This window comes from Ursus arctos, unplaced genomic scaffold, assembly GCF_023065955.2.
Source record: "Ursus arctos isolate Adak ecotype North America unplaced genomic scaffold, UrsArc2.0 scaffold_11, whole genome shotgun sequence".
NCBI lineage: Eukaryota > Metazoa > Chordata > Mammalia > Carnivora > Ursidae > Ursus > Ursus arctos.
Window position 1 is genome coordinate 40,862,111 of NW_026622775.1, and position 25,984 is coordinate 40,888,094.

A 25,984-nucleotide genomic window follows, 5' to 3' on the forward strand; every position below is an offset into this window, starting at 1 on the left:
ATTACATACTTAATTAAAATCTCTAATCAGTTGACTTAAATTAGGGTGATTCTTGGCGAGGCTTGACCTAAAGAGACCAGTTCTTAAAAGAAGGCAGAGAGATGCCAAGGGAGAGAGACGGTCCCACTCTCTTTTCAATAACCATGTTGTGAACTGCCCACAGAGAGAATCACATGGCAAAAACCTAAGGGTGGCCTGTAGGAGACTTGAGGAGAGTGGTCCCTGACTGACAGCCAGCAAGAAAAAGGAACGCCATTCCTACAAGCACAAGGAATTGAATTCTGCCAACCACCAGTGCACCTGGAAGAGGACTCTGAACCTTGGATGAAACTGCAGCCCTGGCTGACACTTTGATTTCATCCTGTAAGACCCTGAGGACAGGACCCAGCTAAACCATGCCCAGATTCCTGGACTACGGAAACTGTGAGATTGGCTGCTAAACTTGTGGTAATCTGCAATGCAGCAATGGAAAACTAATACAGATGATTCCTTTAATATGAGGAAATATGGCTTATATCATTTCTCTTAAAGCCTGTTAATCTTTATTCTCTCATCAAAACAATTTCTAATATTTCACATTATTATGAGTGATAAGATTCAATTTCACATGTCAGCAGGATAAGATAATACTACTCTCAAAACTTTACAGTTAAAAAAAAAAATCTTTATAACGCATAAGAATTTATTTCTTCTATCAACTGGGCACAAACACACTACGATATACTTAGTCTGTTTGTTTCTGCCTTTCAAAATCAATGACATACAAAAATAAACAAACCAACCTCAGTCCTTATCCATTTCTAATGGATAGTAAAATTGAATGTGTGGTGAGAAAAGCTAATCTGAGATCCAGCATAGCCATATAATTTTGAGCAATAATCTAGTTTCTAAGAACCTCAGGGAACTCAGCTATTTTTTAAAAAGGGAATAAAAAATCTGAATAAAATCTAAGTAGTCTAATTAATAGAAGAAAAAATATATACATACATAATGGATTATACATACATAAATGGATAATAATGCATACTTTGCCAGCTTTATAGAGTATATAATTAAATGCCATTGAAAAGAACCCATATTTCTATAGACCTTATTATGCGCCAGGCACTGTTCTGTAACTACTATGTAAGAAATAAATTTACAGATGATAAATATAGTATGGAATAGTGATCAATGTCCCAGGCTCTAGAACCATACTGCCTAAATACAATCCCAGTTCCACTACTAACTAAAGATGAGATCTTGAGCATGCATCACTTCTCCACACCAAATTTTCCACTACAAAACAGGGACATTAACAATACTTACCTTAGACAGCAATGGTGAAAATTGAGTAAGTTAATACAAAGGATGAAGAAGAGTGCCTGGCACATGTTAAGCACTCAAATGTTGGTATCAGTATTACTTTTATAATAGTGCCATGTTAACATTCATTTCTAAGAAAGGCAACCTGTAGTAGATAACATAAAAAAACACTAATGAGCCTCAGCATTAGAACCCTAAAAACTAGACAAGATTATCTAACTCCCTGCACTCCAACTCATAAATTCTTATCTATCAGAATTCAATTTTATTTGGGCATTTTCAGTCTTTAATAGAATACCATTCAACCCACTACTCTTAGTGTTTGCAAGTACTGATAAAATTTTACAAAAACAGAATTAAAATTCTGGAAAGGGCAAAATTCAAATGTATATAACTAAAGTTACAAATATAGTATTTAAAATCAAGAGGAAAGAGAAATCTTTTAGGAAACATTTTAGATTTAGGTAACAAAATAAAATTATGAAAACTAAATCTGTGAATAAATAAACATAATGTGTTCTCACTATATTTATTAAATATAAAATACCTATAAATAATTGGGTAAGAAATAATCCTGTACAAAGTATGAAAAAGCAGGAAAAAGAATTTTTTTAAATGACAAACAAAAATAGTTTAAGAAATCACATAAGGGAAACACACAACAGATACTCACTGACTTAAACAATTTATACCTTAGAGACCAACAAGTGTTGATTCTCAAATTTTCTGCTATACCTTCCAAGCATGCCATATTATAGATTTTCAAATCCTAAATAAGAGATTTCTGTGGTTCATCCTCTAAACAAGAATGTCTTTCAAAACAGTTCACTGTAACTGCAAAACACATTTTAAACACAGAAAAAATTATAAAAATCACTTTGTTCCATGATCTTTTAGACATATTTTGCCTAGATTGATTTCTTCTGCTGAGGATGTATCTGGATCTTGATGGTCGTAGCAAGAGTAAGGCTAAATTTAATGAAAAATGCAGGTTAGTGCAAGTCAATTCAAATTACAAGCTTAGACTTCACAATTACTTTGTATAAGGCCATAAACCTGGAAATTGCTTCTCCATGAATCTGTTAATTGTCTTCCTTCTGACAAACATACACAGGATGAAATCCTATTACTTTCCCCTCCTATCTCAGTATACCTGATGACTTCCCATTTTCAATACAAAACTCCCCAATGAAACTTAAGAGGCAGCATGCATGCATGGTGATTAAAACAGGCCACAGAGTCAGATGGATCTGGATTTGAATCCCAGTTCTGAGTTCAAATTCCCAGCTATATGTTCTTGGAAAACCCTCTGAATCTATTTCTTCTGTCATAAGACAGGCTTATTAACACCTATTTCATAGGGACTCCTGAGAGGAAAAAATTAACTACTACACATAAAAATCCTTAGCATAGTGCCCGACATATAGTAAACCTTCAATAAGTGGTAATCAGCATAATCGATACAATAATTATCAAATTACTTATTCATCAAATTATCAAATCTGTATCTTATCCCCTAGATTCACACCCCTCTCCCTTCTACTAGCTAATTCTTTATAAAGAATTAGCAGCTCTGAGGTAAAAATCAATCATCATCAAAAGAAAAAGAGACCTAGTAGGCAACTTCCTCCCCTTCAATCATCTTTTTTCTCTCTCATGCCTCAGTCGTTATCCGTACTCGACAGAAAATACATAATCACCCTGCTTGGGCCCAAATGTACAGAGGAGAACAGAGGTCTTTTACTTGAAGATAGCTCATCCGTGAGGTAGCACTAATACCACGCATTCACCTTTTCAACAAATTCAGTACTAGAATGGGACAGCAAGTGAAAAAGAAATCAACTAAAAGCATCTTTCAGAAAGTATTTGTTGGATCAAAAGTTTAATTACTGAGTCAGGAAAAGAAAGGTCAACTTAATGCATCAGATGTACCAAACATCTAGGCTGTTTTACTTTTAGGATATGCTTCCAGAAATGGAGAAGAAAAAGGTTCACACTAAATCTCCATCAACTATTGGAACTGGCTTCTAAGTCATTCAATAAATATTTGTTGAACACCTGTGGACAGGTGCTACACTAAGCACTTTGAAACAAAGGTGACACAATAATGTCCTCCGCTTACATAGCCTATTAAAAAAAATTTCCAATTATTTTTTCTCTTTCATTAGTTAGCAAACTACATGCCTAATAAGTAGCAGAAAATAGTAGGCACTTGGGGGGAGGAGATATTAACCGAAAGATGAGTAAGACATAACACTTGCCCTCAAAGATCAACAGACCAGTAGAAGAGAAAAATACAAACAACTATTTTAAGTGCTATAAAAGCCACATGGAGACTGTGGATAACTAGAAGAAAAAACAACTAACTGCACTTACATTAATGAGAACAGATTTCCTAGAGAAGATGGTATTTAAGTAGGGTCTTAAGAGAGAAATGTTTTGCAGATGAAAGGAAAAGAATACTCAAGGCCGAGGAAATAGCAAGGCACAGAGACAAATATATGTGAAAGCATATACATACACACACACACACACACACACACACACACACAAATATGCACTAAAGTGTATACATACTTTTTATGTGTATGTATGGATATACAACCAGTGTTTATTTTTTTTTTAAAGATTTTATTTATTTATTTGACAGAGAGACAGCCAGTGAGAGAGGGAACACAAGCAGGGGGGTGGGAGAGGAAGAAGCAGGCTCCCAGCAGAGGGCCCTGATGCGGGCTCGATCCCAGAATACCTGGATCACACCCTGAGCCGAAGGCAGACACTTAACAACTGAGCCACCCAGGCGCCCCACAACCAGTGTTTAGATACAAGTGAGGGAAGTCAACAAAATACAGGAAATGATGTGACTCCCAAAGAGAATACATAACTAAAACCATATATAAGAGAAAAGTTAGTTCATTTCAATTTCAGCCTTAGGGCATTAGCACTTAATTCTCCCCCAGAAATAAAGGGATGGTGCTAGGAGGTCTGACTGGTAGACTGAATCCAGACTAGAAAGGCTCCCCCTAGAGCAGTGTCAATTCAGGCAGGAATATAAAGGACAGCAGCAAAGAAATCAACTTAGAAGCTCCTGAAATAGACAGGTAATGGTAAGCATGCAATTTTAGACAGAAAAAAGTGAGAGAGAGAGAGAGAAGTCCTAAGTTAAACAGCCCTCAACTTAGTGAGTAATAAAACAAGAGAGGGAAATTAGATGTGATCCAAGGTTTCTCCCAATAGATCCAATAAACCATTCCATTAACCTTGATACTTGCTTTTTACATTAATGTATATTTGATTCTACGACTATTTACACAATATGGTACTCACATCTCATAAGCCCGCACCTGAGCAGGGTGTGGGAGAGAGAGGACAGAGAGAAAGAGAATCTCAAGCAGACTCCTCACTGAGCATAAAGCCCCACAAGGGGCTTGATCTCAGAACCCCGAGATCATGACCCTGAGATCACAACCTGAACTGAAACCAAGAGTCATATGCTTAACCAACTGAGCCACGCAGACGCCCACAAGCCCCCTAATCTTGATACATTTTTACATGAGTAGTTTGCCGATTTAAAAAAAAACAAATCTGGAAATCTGTCCTAGTGTCTGAATAATAAATGGAAGCACTTTTAGATTACTTTTGGAGTAATTGCCCTATAATCTTAAAAAAAATTAAATCTATTAATTTTCCTTTATATCTACCTGGTGGTTTTTTTTGAGATTTTATTTATTTATTTGACAGAGAGAGCACAAGCAGGGGAAGCAGCAGGCGGAGGGAGAGGGAGAAACAGACTCCCTGCTGAGCAGAGAGCCTAATGTGGGGCTTGATCCCAGGACCCCAGGATCATGACCTGAGCTGAAGACAGTCACTTAACTGACTGAGCCACCCAGGTGTCCCTATACCTGTGTTTTAAAATGAATGTTAAATGAGGTCCATGTCTGTGACTTATCTTTATCAATCATCAGTATTTATACAAAATCTAACTGGCAGAGTGAGTACCTTATATGAAGAAAATATCCAAATGAGAAACAGAGGACTTTTTATAAAGCAGGGTTTCCCAACGTTGGCACAACTGATATTTTGGACCAAATAATCCTTTGTTGTGGGGTGCTGTGCTGTACATTGTTTATACTTGGCCTCTACCCACTAGATACTAGTAGCACACATACCTACCGACCTCTCCCTACCTGCCACCATCAAAAACACCTCCAGATATTGCCAAATGTTTCCTGGGGCCATTGTTATGTACCAGGCACTGATCTGTGCTTCCCATTTCTTATCTCCTTCAATCTAACAACATAGTATCCATGAGCTGGCTATTATTTTTCCCATCTTGCAAATAAAGAAACTGAAGCCAACAGAATGAAACAACTTGCCAAAAGTCACATGACCAGTAAGTGCAGTAGTCTGTATTTGAACCCACATGATAGTGGCTTGAATCCCTGCTCCTAATCACTGTTATGCCATCTCATATTAATGTCTCAGCCTTTATCACCTGATATTTGAAAAGTAATATTTTGAATCTCATCTGGAAGTAAAAACTAAAATTATCCACACAAGTAGAAGCTAAATTAAAAGACTCCCAACCTCAATTCAGAATAACATAAGTATTTTTTAAACACTGACTATATGCCAAGTATCAACGTTGGGAACTAGACTGGTTCAAAGAAAAAGAAACTATCATTTATTAAGGATTTAGCTCAGGACCTTTTTCACATACTATCTATCTAAATTTCTCACAACTTCCCTGTGAGGTAAATAATATCTTTTTTTCAAGTGAGGATGCTGAGGCTCAGAATGGAAAAGTGGTTCCTAACCTAAAAAGGCTTACAATCTAACTGAACAGACAAGAAAAACACTTTTTTTTTTTTAAAGACAGAGAATAAACTAGTTAAATATCTCAGTAAGCAATACACAGAAGGTGGGAAATACAAAACAGATGAAGGAAAAGTATACAGTTAGATTAATCGGGGATTATTTCTTTCAAAAGGTTCTTATTAATATCCCTTCTCTTAAGAATTGACATGGATGAGCAAAAGGTAATGAGCTGGGAAGAAGCACCCCTTCTGTAAACAATGTGAAACCAAAATTTGGGGACTGGAAGGAAAGTTTGTGATAGCCAATTTAAGTAGTAAATCAAGGAAATGAAGAGTGTAAGACTGCCTTGCAATTAAGACTGAGCCATAGCTGAAAACAATGAGACTAGTTCCATGCTTTTAGGGTGCTCCTGCCACCAAACACTCTCAAGCACAGGAGGAGAAACAAAAAAAGATCTAATGGTTAACACAGGCTTAGATATATGAAGTCAAACACCAAATTTTGTAAGGTGAGTGACGGGTCATCTATTTTGCTTTATATATTTTGTTTCCTCAAACAGAATCTAAGTTTCAAGAGGGTAAGGTTTTCATGTTTTGTTCACTCAGATCAATGCCTGACATAGCAGGTGTTCAGTAAATACCTGCTGCTAAAAAAAAAGCAGTATTCAAAATAGTGACCTATCCAGAAGATCACAAAATGCCTCTGGCATTCTAAAAACCAGCAACCTCACAGAAACAACAGCTTAATATCATAATATTGATACTTATTATTGCAACAACTAACATTACTGGGCACTAACTCTGACCCAGACCTTGTGATGCATTAATTTACATAATCCTCTTGACTACTCTATGAGAGAGGTAGGTACTATTAATATTCCCAGTTTTACAAGGAACACACATGGACCAGATAACTTACTTGCCCAAGGTCACAAAGCAATACAGTTGGAACCTGGGTCTATCATCTCCAAAGCTTGCCTCTCAACTACTATGTCACATATACAGAATTACAAGCATCCCTCTTAGGCAAAGCTAGGGAAATGTGGCCAAAGAAGAGAAAGAAAAAAAAAACGAAACAAAAAAGAAACCCCAGGGCAGTTGAAAACCCTTTGTTTGTCCCTTCTCCAAGCAGGTACTAGAGAAATTTTCCCACCCTAGCATACGTTGGATTATCCAAGACAGATTAAAACTTCAATAGTTTAAAGAATCCAGATGTTGAAAACCTAGGGACTAATCTAATCAACATTTCAAAGGATGGTAGATAACATGTGGTAACACCCCACATCCACAACCCAAAGAAATAACAGGGTGTGACCTCTGACTAAGACTGACCTCAAAATTTCCGGTGCCATTCTCCCTGGTATCTGCCCTTCCCTCCCTCCTTTGCTGTCTCTCCCACCCTCTGTACATCCCACCTCTCCTACTAAATGCCTGGCCTTTACTAAAAATCTGAAGTTTTGTTCCCTGCTCTAAATATCTAACAAATTAAAATTTTTATATTTCTCTAATGAAATCTGCCTATGTAATACTCAATAGAAAAAGGCTCCTCACCACTCATTACAGCAGCATTCCAAAGTTTATATACTCAAATTCACACGGTTGTCAATTAAGGGACCACCAATCATGCAAAAGGAAACTGATAATCCACACATTTATCAATATAACCTTCCGGTATTACAAGCAAAATAAATGGACAGGAATAAATTAAAGTCATAGACAGACTATGTTGTTCTCCCATCTACCCAGTAGCCTAGTCATTATCATAAAATCCTTCTTTGAAAGATCTCTGAAATGGAAAGAAGCATAACTCCAAGTGCTACCAACAAAGAAAAATATTTTAAATAACTGATTTTTTTAAATGAGAATAGTCATTAAATTAACCACATAACTTACAGATCTATTAACATATGAACCAATCTAACTCCTGCATTTACATCAAAATCTAAAGCAAACTTGCCTTAAAAGAATTTAGAGAATGAGGACAAGAGGAAAGATAATCATTACTAAGAAATATATCTCCATATGTTCTTTCTGCCTTTGGATTTTTTTCATATACTTATCTTAAATATACAATTCTATTAAATAAACAGACTATGAAGACATAGCCAAACTGCTCTCAAAATAGAAATACTTTCCAAATATAAAAACAATCAAGAAGCATTTGTTTCTTATACTGGCCAATAGAACACTGATTATGCCAAGCTTGGAGGGAAAGTTATTTCTGAAAATTGATTTGTACTTAATAAACATAAAGCATGAAAAGAGAGTATCAAATGCACACATACTAATCATTTTAAGAAAGGGAGAAAACTGGGGCGCCTGGGTGGCACAGCGGTTGAGCGTCTGCCTTCGGCTCAGGGCGTGATCCCGGCGTTCTGGGATCGAGCCCCACATCAGGCTCCTCCGCTATGGGCCTGCTTCTTCCTCTCCCACTCCTCCTGCTTGTGTTCCCTCTCTCGCTGGCTGTCTCTATCTCTGTCGAATAAATAAATAAATAAAATCTTTAAAAAAAAAAAAAAAAAAAAGAAAGGGAGAAAACTAAAATTGAGCTAAAACTGAATCACATAAATAAAATTCCTTCAATCAATCTGATATGTAATGATACAGGGACACCTGGGTGGCTCAGGTCATGATCACAGGGTTCTGGGATTGAACTCCACATTGGGCTCCCTGCTCAGTGGGGAGCCTGATTCTCCCTCTCCTTCTGTTGCTCCCCCTGCTTGCACTCATTCTCTCTCTGACAAATAAATAAATAAAATCTTTAAAAATAAAAAATAAATAAAAAAGGAGACGTAATGCTACAGATAAAACTTGTTAAAGTTCTTTGTAATTGTTTAAAGCTTTTTGTTCCTAAGCACTAAAGAGATGGATACTTAAGAGACTTGGTAACTGAATTACAACCTGGTATTTCTAAATAAACAATTTAAGCCACCGTCACTTTCAGAGATAATCAATGAATTATTCAAAAAAGAGTCCTTTCTGACCTAAGTACTTCTGAGTTCTTTAGAGATGATTTCAAATTCTAGTTATGTTCAAATCGGTCCTTCTTTCCTATGAACAATAAGCACAGCAGTCCGTCATTTCTCTAGTTTTTAAGATTTTTCTAATAAAACGTTAATGAATCATACACTAGTTCAAATACTTTTGAAAACACTGCAGAATTACTTCAGTATTGTTCGTCAAACTCAAGGGCTGAATTTAAATGCTAGACAATATAAGGCCTGACTTTAGCCCTCTGTCTGCCTCACACCTTAAAAGATCTTTAACTTAATAAGCTAACAGAATGTGTCACGTTACTATATGTCAGCCACCCTAAAAAGTCTGAGGAGATATATACATTCTTCCAAAAACAAACCAGCAATTTGCCTTCAGACTTCACAACTGGTACTAACATATGTTAATGGGTTCACTCAAGATGCTGTAGGATGAAAAAGCCAGAAGAAAACATAGTATCTTATCCAATAGTGATCCTCTCCACTAAAAATATTTTACACTATATCTTTCAATATTTCCTAAATCCAAGAGCAGTCATGCAGAAAAGAGCACCTAACACAATACACTAGATACATGTACACAAAGACACACACACACAGTACATGCTACCTAATTCCTTCCTAAAACCACCCAGATTTCTAGTAGCTATCCCCCAGCTGTAAAGGAAGGGCAGAGGCAACATAGCATAGCAACAGAAACTGCATAATATCTGACTGATCCACTAGCTATCCCTTAGGTGATAGAGAAAAAGCAAAAGATACTCAAGCAATGAGGTCTCTTGTGCATTTTTGTTATTTTTCAACTACCTGCATTGCAGGATAATACCACATATACAGGCTCTCCAATTTTCTTGTATTAGCTAACTGTTTTAGAGAAATCAATTGTTACTCAAAATTTTTAAAGGATTATTTTAGAGAAATTGTTACATATTAGTCATTCAAAATCCAGATCAAGTACAGATGTTCCCTCAAATATTTCACAATTCCGAAGGTGGAATAGGAGGAAAGTTTAAATATACTTTGTGTAGCAGTACAATTATTAGGAAATATATATACCATAGTGTCCAGAAAATGTCATATACATTTAGAAAATAAACTCTGAACATACTATGAAAGGTATCATGAGAAAGTGACAATGAGGTCTAAAGAGAAAGGAGCAAAAATTTAAAAGTACATTAAGACATAAGACAGACTGGTTTTACACTTGGTGGAAAAAGTCTCTAAGTAGAAAGGTTGAAAACACCAAAAGTTCATTATTTACCCAAAATATGCTACCAAGTTGGACAAAGGCAGCTTTCAGCCAAATGGTACGGTAGAAGAAATTTGGTTTATCACTTCTAACTTCTTCCTTAACTCACTTCTTCCTCAAGGGCATCTTTCAGGAATTCAGAGTCTCTGCAGTCAGCCCACCTACTGCCTGATCAAAACCTGCTCTTAGAGGGGCACCTGGATGGCTCAGTCAGTTAACTGTCCAACTCTTCATTTTGGCTCAGGTCATGATCTTAGGGTTGTGAGATGGAGCCCAGCATCAGGCTCTGCACTCAGGAGGGAGTCTGCTTCTCTTCCTCTGCCCCTTCCCCTGAGCATGAGCTAACACTCTCTCCCTCTCTCTCAAATAAATAAATCTTAAAAAAAAAAAAAAAAAAAAACTTGCCCTTAGAAAAAGATCATATAATTTATCTCAGAGACAGCTGTGTAAAAACCACTTCTGTGTAAAAGAAATAATTGTATAGCTATTATCAAAAAAATAAGAAATAACAAGTGCTGGCGAGGAATGAAGGGAACACCTATGCACTGTTAACGGGAATGTAAACTGGTGCAACCAGTGTGGAAAACAGTATGGAGGTTCCTCAAAAAATTAAAAACAGAACTATCATATGAACCAGCAGCAATTCCACTTCTAGGTATATATCTGAAGAAAATGAAAATACTAATTCAAAAACACATATACCACCCCTATGTTCACCACAGCCTTACTTACAATAGCCAAGATATGGAAACAACCTAAATGTCCACCAATAGATGAATAAAGAAAATGTGGTGTATATACACAATGGAATATTACTTAGCCATAAAAATGAATGAAATCTTGCCATTTGCAACATGGATGGACCCAGAAGGTATTATGCTGAGTAAAATAAGTCAGACAGAGAAAGACAAATACCATATGATTTCACTTATATGTGGAAACTGAAAAACAAAACAAATGAACAAACAAAACAAAACCAAAATAGACTCACAGATACAAAAAATAAACTGATGGTTGCCAGAAAGGGGGTAGGGGGCAGGAGGTGGAGGAGATGGATAAAATAGGTGGTGATGGGAATAAGGAGGTGTAATCTTCAAATCACAAAATAAATACAACATAGGGTATAATGTACAGCACAGGGAATACAGTCGATAATATTGTAACAACTTTGTACATGGTGACAAGATGGTAACTACAACACTTACTATGGTGACGATTTTGTAATATATATAAATATCTAATTACTATGGGATACACCTGAAACTAATACAATATTGTATGTCAATTATTTTTCAATAAAAAAAATTCTTTAAAAAAAAAGTTTATTATTTAAAAGCAACTTTACTCATCTGTTTGTAATGACACCTCAGCTAAGCTTTAAAAAAAGGGGGGGGGGGCGACTAATACACCACTCTTTTCCCTGATCCACTGAAAATGTCACCAATATAGAATATTTCTATTCAGAATAGTTTCAGATATGAGATGAACACCTTGTGTCTTTTAAATCACCACCTATCCTTAAGCTTAAGACAATGGTAAAATTACTTGAAAAGACAAAAACTTCAAGATTTTTAGAAGAACAGAATCCTCCCCTAATGAACACCAAAGCAAATTTATAATGACCTTCTAAAAAGTACACTAAAGTTGTCAGATTGTATAGACTTTTTTAAAGAGAAAGGAAATAAAGTACCAATTACATGCATACAAATACTATGAAAAATAAAAACAAGTTTAAAACTAAATAAAAAGTTAGCATTATTGCAAGGGTCACCTCCTCCCTTGCCATAAACAGGGAAACCATGAAATAAAAAAATCTATGATGCCAGGGTAAAAATACACCATCAGCAACCACCTGGGTGGCACAGTTGGTTAAGCGTCTGACTTTGGCTCAGGTCATGATCTCGGGGTCCTGGGACTGCTCCCTGTGTTGGGCTCTCTGCTTGTCCCGCTGCCCCTGCCCCCAGTTGGTGTGCACACGCACTCTTTTTCTCAAATAAATAAATAAAATCTTTAAAAAAAAGAAAAAAGAAAAATACACCACCATCCAATGCAGGTACCTGTTGACATATGAAACAAATGTTTTGATATTAGCTACAATGTAAAATTGCACAGTGAATTATTCTTTCTAAACAATACATTTAAAGATAGATTCTCCTAAGAAATAAATTAATCCATGCTACATTTACCCTTAAGAATACACCAAAAAATTTTTAAAACACACATTTAAGTTACCTAGAGGATGTTAAGATAGAATACTTAACAAAACAAAAATTTTGCACCCAATAATTCCACACACTGAATTGGTCATTGTAACAGAGTAAGACTGTAAGAAACAGAAGTACCAAATCTTAATGTTCTTATAATTTGGATAATATTTTCATCTGATTCAAATCAATCATAAACACTTATAATTTTACATCTAAAGTTAATGCTTTACAATTATTTACAATTTGTTTTCAGAAACATTCAAAATTACACCCCTAAGTTTCTTCAAAGATACTTTCAGGTATGATACGTAGCCAGCGTATCACTTTATGCAAATTATTTATCTTTGAATAAAAAATGCAAGTAGTCCCTACTTTTTAGCTGCTATAGACAGCAACGCCCCTTATTCCTCAAGTTCCCATAGTATTCATCACTCTGGAGGCAAAAGTATTTTGAACCGCAGACTTTACACAGATTAAGACAGCACCCAAGGAACGTATCTCAGTTAGAAAACAGAGAACACCTAAAATAGCCAGTCCAAGTTTTGTAATGGAATGAAGCTCATACTGTATCTTGGTCAACTCGGCAGTTTTCTACACTAAGATTCCATAAACTACATAGTTGATGTATAGTGACCCTTGAATAACAAAGAGTTTGAATTGCACTTACACATGAATTTTTTTCAATAAATACAATACAGTATTGTCAATGTATTTTCTCTTCCTTACAATTTTCTTAATAAGATTTTCTTTTCTCTAACTTACTTTATGGTAAGAATGTGGTATGGAATACATATAACTCACAAAATATGTATTAGCCTATGTTATTGGTAAAGCTTCCAGTCAACAGTAGGCTATCAACAGTCCAGTTTTGGATGAGTCAAAAGTCATACACGGATTTTCAACTGCACAGGGGGTTGGTAGCCGTAACCCCTGCATTGTTTGAGGGTCAACTGTATAAGGCTTTACTGGAACACAGCCATATTCATTTGCTTACATACTGTCTATGGCTATTTCACACCAACACAACATCAGTTTGTTGCACCAGATACAGCCCACAAAATCTAAAATATTTACTAACTGGCCCTTTACAAATATATATATATATGTAGTTTACCAACCCCTCCTCCACACAATGAGCTGTCAGAGGCAACACATGACATGTCCAAGAACCATCTCTAAAGTACACAAATCGAGCTGCTGTCAGCCTAGGTGTAGGCTTTTGGGCCATCTGGTGCTAAAACAGAAATGCACACCCAAGGCCCTTTAATCATCCCTATCAATCCCAAAGTTGCCAGGGCAAAGCACATGAGGTTACCACCCCCTCCTACCAGAGTCACACCTTTCCCACTATCTTTACTAGTAAATCATGTCTACCCGAAAAGGCTGCCCTTTAAGTTCATCTAAACATGGTTTCACTTGCATAAAATATGTTGTGGAGGGGCGCCTGGGTGGCACAGCAGTTAAGCGTCTGCCTTCGGCTCAGGGTGTGATCCCGGCGTTATGGGATCGAGCCCCATATCAGGCTCCTCTGCTATGAGCCTGCTTCTTCCTCTCCCACTCCCCCTGCTTGTGTTCCCTCTCTCACTGGCTGTCTCTCTCTCTCTCTGTCAAATAAATAAATAAAATCTTTAAAAAAAAAAAAATATGTTGTGGAAAGTAGAGGGTGGAGAAGGCACCCATATGGCATATATTCCAGTCCCATACCCTCATCCTAGAATCACCTGAGATCTAGTTCCCGATCTAAACATCTCTTCCCCAGAGTTCTGCCATCTGAATTAAATTCTTAAGAAGAGACCAAAGAAGATACTAGGAAGGTGGTGAACTGAATGAAATAAGGAACACAACAAGTGAATATATATATATTTCCTATCTTACAATCCTTAATCCTTGTTAAAGTCAACACTAAAAGCAAGCCCCATTAGCTGCAGGTTTCACCACAAAAAAAAGGTCTTCCAGTGCCTCATGCTTCAAAGACAGCTGAATTTTTTTAAATGCCAAGTTGTTTTTTGTTTGTTTGTTTTTTAATAAAAAGGTTTAAAAAAAAAAAGCATTTTCAGCACTGCTGTGCCAACACAGGGATATCCCCTCCATTGTATGGGACACAAAGACACACATCAACTGCAAGCAGGGGAAGCAGCCTTCTCTGCCAGCTATTTTTAGCCCGACTTCGTCACGTTAAAGACCAAACTTAGGATAATAATGTTGGACAAGCTTTAAAAACATTAATTTTTATGAAAACAAATCTGTCCTTTTATGTATAAGTTCCTTAACAGTGAAACCCTGTATATTCTTCTGACCTTAATCTCAAGGGACCTAGATACTCTACAAAAAGCTTGTTACCCCTTCAAAAATATAGACTCACATGTCCTAAGACTGAACTGGTAGCCATGTTTAAAGACTGTTCCTCCCTTTTGAACTTCAAATCTTATCCACTTTTAAAACATTTTTTAGGGAGAATCTCATCCATTTTTTGTTCTTACCATATCTTTGCTAACTTGAACAGATTCCCTTCGCCCAAAGTAAAACTAAGACACATTTTTCAGCTCTTTACGCTCTGTCAGCTCTCTCGGGAAACCTTAATACTGTGAAAATGACTCTGAACTCTACATTTTCAGCATTATCACTCATTAAACTAGTTTTCCATCTTTAGATTGCATCAGCACCAACTTTTTACCCTAAAATTTAATGTCAAAAACAAAGTCCACTGCCCCATTTCTGAACTGTTTTCTATAAGAAACCACTAGCACCAATCTAAAATATTGGGAGCATCTTTTTCACTCCAGTTGTATCGCTCTTCGAAGACCATGGTGTAAAAACGTTGGTTCCCTAGAAAAACAAAATCCTAGTCCAGGTATAATGCCTCCTGACCTAGGATACAATCTCTCCTCAGTCATTTAAAACTACCCTCTCAGTAGTAACATTGTTCTCAATTGCTTCTTTGGGCTGTACACATATAACTGCACAAAGACAAACTGACTCCAAGCCTACTCAACAACTTTCATCCATATTCCCATCAAGCTAACTTCTAATTACATTTGTCCCTCACACCCTCCAATTCCAAAAGTTTTAAACACTTTACCTCCACCTGTACCCTTCTTCCCAAAAGAGACCTTATTTCCCAGATTTGGTTCAGACACTCGAATTAGTTTTGTCTAATCCAACACCAACACTTCTCTAATGACAAATATACAAATACATTTATATCTACAAGGTACCAAACACAGCAGTATAACATACATACCCCTTTCCTACAATTTTGTGCAATTTATGTTTCATTGCCTATGCCATAAGTAAAAGCATCTCAAAGGCACGGCAGCAAACACTTTGCTGTTTCTTTGCTACCCAAACATGCAATAAAACATTACTATGCTTTTTAACCAATCTATAGTCAAAGCAATAAAAATAAGTCTTAAAGTTAGTAAGCAACTTTGATAGAGTACAAATCTACACTCAAATTATAGTTTGCTGGTTTGTCTTCCCTTCCTCCCTGAAAAACAGCCCATGCCAAGATTAGATTTCTCTCTCCCATCTATGTAAAACATGGGATACATGACTTCCTCAAGGTCTCAAAAGAAGACAACAGATCCAGAGACATTTGCTTTTGACTGACATCTAACATTACTACTAATCAGTATTTTCATGTCATTACCCATTTAAAATAGAACTTACGGTTCCTTACAAAAGCATAACAAGCACAAATACATGAAGAGAAACAAAATAGCTGAAGAAGTTCCAGAGGAGGCAAAATGATCAAGAGATCAAAGTAATCATTCTAAGACCGACAGAGTGAGTCAGGAAAGATGACGGTAAAGAGGAATAATCAAAATCCATAAAACCAGAAAAAGATGAATTCCAGCTTGTCCTAGCATTTCTCAAAACAAAAACCCTGGATGTGTCTTGGAACTTTAAACAGACAGGTTTGGGACAAGTTAATAAAATGTTAAATAATTCAGGGGCTAATAAACTTGTAGAACTCACTACCTCAAAAGAGAAAAAGTACAGATGAAAACACTATTTGAGAAAGTTTTACTTAAATTTTTTTTTTTAAGATTTTATTTATTTATTCGACAGAGATAGAGACAGCCAGCGAGAGAGGGAACACAAGCAGGGGGAGTGGGAGAGGAAGAAGCAGGCTCCTAGCGGAAGAGCCTGACGTGGGGCTCGAGCCTGACGTGGGGCTCGATCCCAGAACGCCGGGATCACGCCCTGAGCCGAACGCAGACGCTTAACGACTGAGCCACTCGGGCGCCCCGAAAGTTTTACTTAAATTTAATCAAGATCCTGAATGGAGAAGTCAGCACAGACAACCCCAGGCTTACATTCATTACCACAAAGCTTCTCTCAGCAGTGGCTTCAGAAGGAGTGAGCCCACACTGTTGCCTGGAGGAGCCACAGTTCTCAGTACTGTAGTACTGCCTATGTTCTGTTAAACAAAATCCCACCCTATGCTTAACCTTAAGGTCTGTATAAATATATGAAATGGTAATTACTTTCTTGCACCTCAGCTTGGTACGCTTGAGAGGATGCCTAAAATGCGTATCAAAGATTTTATAAACTTCACCTTAAAATAATGGAAGGGAAGGGAAAAAATCATTCTTCAAAGAATTAAATATCAAAAAGTTTCTCCTCGTTTGATAGCAAAGTAAAGATAACTCAAAGAAGCAAAGTCTCAAGTCATTCTGCCAAAAAAAAAGGTGCTAGCAATTAGGACATATGCTACTCAAAAACTTAAAAAAAAAAAAAAAAGCATTTGGGTAGGAAAAAAAATATAACAACTTCTATAAACTGGTTAAAGTACTAGATGCTCTCTCCCAAGTAAGTCGTGATTCAGAAGAACTCTTTCCTGGGTAGCTGAAATCTGTTATAGCGTCCTGACACATAGGAATTGGACCCAGGAAATGAGAAGGTAAAAAACTCCTGTACCAATAGGTACTGAAATGAAAATCTCTCAAGGAAGACTGCAAAAGAGGAAAGGAATTTTACTTTCAGGGGGTCACGGGGTAAAAGGTTCCCTCTTGAGAACCCTAATGAGAGTTGCTCCAAAACAAAAACCACAGCACTGTTTCACACCCGGTGTACCAGGAAAAGGTGTATTACAGAGATGTCCTTTGTGTGCACATATGCTTTGGCTTCCTCAATTTCCTTTTGCCAATTGTTGGCCAGAAAGGTGCAAGTGTCCACTCTGGATAAAGACAGAAGTCCTCTACAAGAAACCTGTAAGTTTGCATATTACACGTACAAGGAGCTAAAATATTATAAAACACAGGACTACCCAATACCTTTTCCCCGCTGTAAAAATAAAGATGCACCCTCTCCTCTATACACTCCCAACACTCCTGCAAAACATCAGCAGAACTCCAAGAGGACGAACCGGTATCCTCCCACTTTCTACCCCTCGATTCCCTTTCCCCGGGCCACTCACACTTTAGGGAAGAGCCGTGGCGCTGAGAAAGTGGGTTGGTTCCCTTCCTCGTTCGCTCTGAGGCGGCAGCTGCGGAAGGCTCCGGCGCGTTACTGAGGAAGAAGCGGTGCTTGTGTCTCTAAGCCAGGCGGTCACCCGGGTCTCTTCCGCGCTGCCGGAGCACAGGAGGCGGCAGCGGCCCCGCTTACCTCCTCTTTTCCTCTTCCTGGGTCTCTTCGGGCTGTGTCTTCTGCCCGCCCTGGGCCACTTCTCCCGGGACAGTCACGTCTGGGAGGCTCCAGATTTTGCTCTTACAAAGTTTTCCTCTGGGCTGAGGCTGCAGCCGGCCCCCCGGGTCCCCCCCGGCCCCGCCGCCCTCGGGGCTGGGGCGGGGGAGGGGGCTCTAAGAACTCCTCCCGGAGTCCTGCCGAGGAGCCGGGGGGCCGGCGACTGGCCAAGGGAGAAGACCCCCCTCCCCGCGAGGGGGCTGAGGAGAGGGGGAAGGTAAGGAAAGGACGGCGGCGCCGGTCCTGCTCTCTCCGCCGCCCGGGCCGCCGCTTCACATCGGGGTCCCCGCCCCCCCGGCCGGGGGGTGGTTGCTGAGCTTGGGTCCCCCGCTCATACACTCTGGGGCAAGATGCTACGGCCCCGGGCGGGTGACCGAGGCAGCGGCGTGGTGGGGGACCCGGCCGGCTCCGCTCGGCGCCGCCCCCGCTCCCGGCTCCCGCATGTGTCGCTGCGGCTGGGACCCCCTCCCTACACGTTGGGGGTCCCTCGCCCCGCGCCCCGGGACGAGACTGAAGCTCCGGCCCCTCCTCAGCGTCTTCTCACCGCGGAGCAGCTGACTAGTCCCGGCCCGAGGTAGCCGCCTCCCTGCCCCCCAGCCGCCGGCTCCGGCTCGGGCTCCGGCGTGTGCAGCCGCCGCTGCCGGCCGGGAAGGTGAGGGGGGGAGAAGAGGGGTGGCCGCGGCTCCCGCTGGTCCAGGTCAGGACGAAGGTCTCGGCGGTGGCCAGTGCACGGGGGCTGGGTCTCTCGGATGCTTCCTCGCTCTCACGCTCTCCGCTGCGGTGGCGGTAGCGCCCGGAGCTCAGCTCGCTGTCTCGCTCGCTCTGTGCGGGGCTCTCGCCTCACTCCAGAGAGGGGCGGGAGGAAAGCGGCGCAGCCGGATGACGCAAGTCACCTAGCAACCGCTCCCCTCACCCCCTCCCTTTTCTTTCCGCCGGGACGTTTCCTCCGCTGGCCTTTTTTTCCCCTTTCTAACCACCCCGCCCTGGGTGACTCTGGCGCGCTCTGATGACGCTAGAAGGGAAGAGGAAGTCGGGGCTCCGCGAGCGGGTGGGTGCGCCTCGGGCCGCGGGACTAGCCACCGCTGCCGCCGCCTCTACGGCCGCGTCAGAATTGAAGAGAGGAAGGGGAGGAGCCGAGTGGAGCCTAAGCTGCCGCCTGATCTTACCCCTGACCCGACGGCGGCGGGGAGAGCTTGCTTTGTAGCGGTTTCCTTCAGGGCAGGTGGTGACTGCTCCTTTGGGAGCAAGGAGGAAGGCCCAGGCCGCGCGGCCATGCTCGGGCGCGCACCACCCGAAGGTGAGGCATTTAGCCCCAAATGGGCCTTCGAAAAGCCAGACTGAGCGAGAACTTGTCCTACAGCCTGATCCGCTGCACCTGCTCCAGGGAGTGAGCGCCCCACCCTTCCCGTGGTGTGGGGCGAGACCTAGCACCCGATAACGTGTGGTCGCGCCGAGCAAACGTTTGATGAATGAATGAATGCCTCCCTCTGAGGCACTCGCGGAGTTCAGACGACTTGATGGAAGCGTAAGCTACGTAGTATCGTAAAGATGAGAGCGGTACTACATCCCTTCTTCCCTCCCCCCCACCCCCACGAAAGGAAATAGTGCGGTTTGAGTACGGAGTCACAACCTGAGTCTTTAGTGTAAAGTGGGGGCGAATTGCCGAGACTAGGGAAGGGAGCCATCCTCCCGGAGATTGTGGAAAGATTTTTGACTTTTTCAGGAGAAGATGTTAGTAGTGTCTCAATTTTAGGAATCATTCTTGCTTGTATGAAGCCTTGGAGAGCTGGTCTTGGTAGTAAGTGTCCATAACGATCATCAAGAAATGTTGGCTTGTGTTTCAGGTCTGACTCAAAGGCTCTTTCCTTTCTAAAATAAATATTATTACTATTATGCAGCTTTTCCTACAGATATTATCCTGGAAAGTAAATTCAAATAAAAACTCATGAGGTTGAAAGTGTAGTTCTCTAGGAAAAGAAATTTTAAGATGAAAGGATCAGAATGCTCAGACTCTGTCTTGAGCCTGTCCTGGTGAATAGCGTGAGACTGAGATGAAAGCAGCAGCAATGATGAAAGGAAGCATATTCCAGAGTTCTGTTGCTGGACCCTGGCACACCCTACCTGCTCTTGAAACGGCATTAATGGATATTACAAGTCTTTCCAATTCAGGGAATAAGGAGCAAGTTTTATAGGCAGACTTTGGAAGCTTAGGGTTCCTACCACCACCATATGCAAACAGTAGGCCAAGGAAACTTCTAAGTGGCTGAATCCAAGAGCTCATTTTTATTAAAATGCTGCAGAAAAATTGATGGAAGTGGATGTTGCAGAAGCAAGAAGAGACTCACAAAGCAGCACTTGCCCAAGTGTCCTTGATGCGAAGTTCTAAGAGCCAGGTTAACTATCCTGCTTAAGCTGCTGTGTATTTGACTGCCTTGTCATGATCAGTGCCCTACCATGGCCTTCCAAATAAGACTCACAGGGAATCTGGCTCCCAGCTCCACATGGCTACAAAATAAATCTCTATTTGGTTTTGCCCCTTCCCTAATTTCCTGGTGGAAATTGAATGAGTAAAATGCCCGGACTTAGGAGATTTTGTGAAGCTGAGCACCTCAGATTTTCAGTTCTGTGGGCTTTGGATAAAAGGAATGTAAACATCAGATCTCTGCAGCCCAGCAGAGGACACCTCCAGAAAAGTGTGTACTGTACCACATGGGGTTTTTCAGCAGCCTGATCTGTTTTCATTGTCAGTGATTCCACCTTAGAACCTTACTACCAAGAGACAGAAAAGCGCTCAGGAGAGCCCTCATCCACCTACTTATGAAGTAATAGCGGCACTAAACTTACTGGGCAAAATCCACCCACCTCACCACCCAGTACGAAAACGAGGAAACAGCTGGAACTGGGAACTAGAGAGGAGGAAGTTCATACATTTCCAACTTGGTCTGCATCTCTTTAGTTCTTTTACTTATTAATCCAGAGGGGAAAACAGCTAGTTTGTTCAAAATTGCAAAAAATCTGAAATTTCAAGTAACAGTTCTTTCCCTGCTTCATCAGTTTGTTTGTGATAAAGATCTGCATACTATGTTAAAATATAACAAAGGGATATTTGTAGAGGGTTCTTTTCTCCTGCTCTTGAAAGTGAGCTCTTATGAGAAACTATTTAATCAGTGTTTTATCATCCCACATCAGTGGTTTTTACTGTCAAAGATTTCATAAGCTAAATTATCTGGTAAAATTTCTAGAAAGGCCATCTAAAAAGTCTTCAATTACTTTTAGCATTTTTATTGTGAAACTTACATTAAAATGCATACAGCAGTTATTCGGTATAATAAGTAGTCGTAAAAGAAACCTGCCTGTGACCAACCGCGTCAAGAAATGGAACATTGCCAGCATCCCAGAAGCTCCCCTAGTGACCTTCCTGAGCACAATTCTTTGCCTCTTTTTTGGAGGTAGCCATTATTCTAACTTTTGTGATAATCGTTTCCTTGCTTTTCTCTATTTTTTCATAAGCATGCATCCCTAAACAATATGTTGTTTAGTTTTGCCCTTTCTGTTGAACTTTATTAAATGGAACAACATAACGTGTAATCTATTTGCTTGCTGCTTTTGCACAACGTTGTTCTTAATCCATATGTTGTTCAGGTTGTTCATATAGTTGTAATTTGTTCTTTTTAATTGCAGTGGTCCATTGTAGCAATATGCCATAATTTATTTAGCCATTTTATTGTTGATAGACATCTGGCTTGTTTCCAGTTTGGGACTGTTAAAAATGCTGCTGTGAATATTCTTCATATGTATATTCCATCACATTTATATCAGTTTCTGTATGGTATATACCTGGGAGCTGTTTCTAGAGTGTTACACTCACACCAGCCATGTATGTGAGTCCCATTGCTCCACACCCCCAACCCCACTCAGTACTGTCAATCCTTTTGCCAGTCTGGAGGATGTATAGTTGTATGTCATTATGGTTTTAACTTGCATTTCTCTGATTGCTGATGTTATTGAGTTCCTCTTCACGCATCAACTAGCCATTCAGATTTCCTCTTGTGAAGTGGTTATTACCCTTTTCATGCCCAGTATCTGAGATGCCTGTTTTCCCGATATCCTTTTTTTTTTTTAAAGATTTTATTTATTTATTCGACAGAGATAGAGACAACCAGTGAGAGAGGGAACACAAGCAGGGGGAGTGGGAGAGAAAGAAGCAGGCTCATAGCAGAAGAGCCCGATATGGGGCTCGATCCCATAACGCCGGGATCACGCCCTGAGCCGAAGGCAGACGCTTAACCGCTGTGCCACCCAGGCGCCCCCCCCCCCCGATATCCTTTTATAGTCCACATTTGAACAGTTTATTTCAGGTAAAGTAACGCTACCAAATGAGTTATATTTGGGACAGATTCTTTCCAATATATAACTTACTTTATTGTCTTCTATGAATTTGATTATAAATGTCTTAAAAATAGGACAAGACTCGGTGAACCTGGGTGGCTCAGTTGATTAAGCATCTGCATTCTGCTCAGGTCATGATCCCGGGGTCCTGGGATTGAGTCCCACATCAGGCAGGGAGCCTGCTTCTCCCTCTCCTTCTGCCACTCCCCCTGCTTGTCCTCTCTCTCTCTCTCTCTCAAATAAATAAATAAAATCTTTTTAAAAAATAGACTATATTTTACCTTCCAAAATATTCCCATGCTTTCAACTTTCATTGCTGGAATTTCTCATGGTAGTTTTGGGTTTTGTTGTGATTCAGTTTCCCTCGAGTTTGTAAAAGAGATTTTTTTATTCTCTTGAATCTATGTAACTGATTTCTGTTCTTTGTTACTTTGTATGGTATAGGCAACTATGTAACAAATTTCCCCAGCACAGGTTTTTGGTTTTTTTTTTTCATTTCCCAGTTTCATTCATTTTCTAAAAGCCACAGTGACTTTTTCTTTGTTTCTGAAGTCCCTGCTAAAGTATTGGTTTGTTGGGGTTTATTTGTTTGTTTTTTAATTTCACTCAGTAACATCAAATACATACCATACACGTCTCTACCTGGCAAATTTCCCCAACATATTCTCTTTGGTCGTCTTTATCATTTTCATATCTGTCAGTTCTTTGTGTAGAATCAGTGATATTTTCTGATTTCTCATCTTAAGATGAGTCCCAGAGAAATTATTTTAAATAGGGTCAAAAAAGCAAGTAAATAGGATGCCTGGATTCCACCCCAAGTGTTCCAAGAAGTATGCTTGCCGTTATATCACACTGACTCATTTTCTGGAGCAATAAATAAATTAATTCCAGTGGTGTATAGAATATTGTTCTTTTCCACATGTCAAACCTCTTATTTTATCATTAAGTAAGGTTGTTTCATTTTAAGCCTAACAGCTTTGAGATCAGATTAAGGAGGATATAAATAAAAAGAAATAAATACAATCTTTAAAGATTATTATAAATGACTTCTAAACAGGGATTACATGGATACTTGTTCTAATACCTTTTTTTAAGATTTTATTTATTTATTTGAGAGACAGAACAAGGAGTGGGGAAGGGCAGAGGGGGAGAGAGAGAGAGAGAGAGAAGCAGACGTCCTGCTGAGCAGAAAGCCTGATAGTGGACTTGAACCCAGGACCCAGAGATCACAAAGCCTGATGTGGGACTTGATCCCAGGACCCAGAGATCTCGACCTGAGCCAAGGCAGACGCTTAACTGACTGAGCCACCCAGGGGCCCCTGGATACCTGGTTTAAAAAAATAAGGTTTCTCCACTCTTTCCTCCGCTAAACCTGCATCACCTCCTCAGAGAACCACCATGCTTCCTTAATATCTGAGAAAAGTATTACGCAAAGGAAAGCAATGGTTAGTAGTGTCAAATAATTCAGGAAAGGCCCTTGGATTTGGTGATCAGCTCCCTAATAATTTCATAATGCTGTTAAAAATGTTGAATATCAGAACATAATGACATTTGTAAATCCGAGAACAAATCAACCTAGAAAACCTGTTAACTGCTTGATGAGATCGCCCCTGTGTTTGCCTTTACCATCAACTGGACTTGGAAAAAGATTGACTGTAAAAATGAATTACAGATGACTAGTTTTAATAGAAAATAAATAAAATAAATCACTTGTTATCTTTGCTAGTTTAACCTCAGAGTTTCAGAAAAATCCTTCCTTTGGTTTTGTCATTAATAGTCACAAAGTCTTTTTAATCTAATAAAGTCCTACCAAGGTAGGATTGGTTGTAACTTAACCCAGGAGAGCAAAGGCTTTAAAATGCTCTGGCTTGAAATTCAAAGTTGAGTTCCTGAATTAACAGTAAGGAGTTGCCAAAGGTACCAGATACATGAATATTGTCTATTTTTACCATAACTTCCAAAATGCAGTGATATATAGAACGTATCAGATTATCTATCATAAGCATAGCCTTTTCACATTTACTTCACAATTCAGTGAACGAAAATTTATTTATCACCTACTATTTCCTAGCACTTAACTAAGTGCCGAACATATAATGGTGAAACAGACCTAATCCCTAGCTTCACAGAGCTTACAGTCTACTCCCTAATATGTGCTGGGTTTGATGCTTGACTCCAGTCACTACCATCTAAAACTATTTGATCTGTATTACCATCTGATGATCTATAAGTAAATGAGTGACTGCTTTTATTCTCTTGGTAAGCAAATAAATGACCATATGCTAGAAATCAATCTTATTGTCATTTTTCAGAGTTTCATTATGACAATTTTTTTTAAATACAGAAACACTGAAAAGTAGTATAATGCATGTTTATTTACCTAGATTCGGTCATTGTTAACATTTTGCTATATTTGCTTTAAGCACTTTTTCCTGAACCATTTGAAACTACGTTGCAGGCATCATGTGACTTTACTCCAAGTACTTCAGCAGGGATCACCTAAGCAAAAGGATATACCAAACCTCAATCTTTAATCTGACCTAAGAAAATTAACAAAAATCTGTACCTAAATATACAATTCATAGATTTCCCTAATTGTCCCAAATAGTTTTTCCAGTTTTATTGGGCCATAATTGACAATAACTCTGTATAAGGTTAAGGTGTACAACATGATGATTTAATGGACATACTTATAGTGCAGTGATTACCACATTAAGGTTAGTTAACACATCCATCACCTCATAGAGTTACCTTTTTGTGTGTACGATGACATTTAAACATTTCAGATCTCTCAGCAAATTTCAAGTGTAATATTTTTCATAGCTTGTGCCCTCCCCCAACCTGGATCCAGTCGAGTTTCACACATTGCATTCTTCAGTCATATTTAAATGTAAATATTTTTAAAGAAACTAGAAACTGGACTCTCCAGTAATATTTGGAAATAACTATTTTACGTTATGTCATTTCTCTCTTAAACAATGTTATATTTAAGCCTAAGAGCATTATGTATTTTTAGTTGAGGATGGTCTCCCTTTACTCAATAGCTTTTCACTCACCTTTGACATCACTTAGTACATGCAGCTTTAATAAGTGGGGAACTCACTCACTGAGATACTGAGCAGTCCCCTATTTTTTGAAAATAACCTATACATTTTCTTAGACACTGCTTCCTTCCACCTTTGCCCCACCATGCTTTTCCTGGAGAGCTCTGATTTTTCTCCCACCCAAAACCGTTATTACCTCTTTTCCCTCTCCTTGAATTTGTCTTAACTTTCTAGAAACCCTTTCCAGAGCATCTAGCTGCACAGTTCTTGCTTTCTTTTATTCTCTACCCAT

At 39.4% G+C, this 25,984-nt stretch overlaps 1 protein-coding gene across 2 annotated transcripts in view; it reads right to left on the minus strand.

Moving 5' to 3' along the window:
- The window catches only part of FBXW7 (F-box and WD repeat domain containing 7), a 230,297-nt gene extending 211,134 nt beyond the window's left edge, over window positions 1-19,163 (minus strand). For both annotated transcript variants that reach the window (XM_026499477.4, XM_026499476.4), the window contains exon 1: window positions 17,994-19,163. The gene's annotated coding sequence lies outside the window, so the exon portion shown is untranslated. The remainder of the gene's footprint in view (window positions 1-17,993) is intronic.
- Window positions 19,164-25,984: the final 6,821 nt, after the last annotated feature.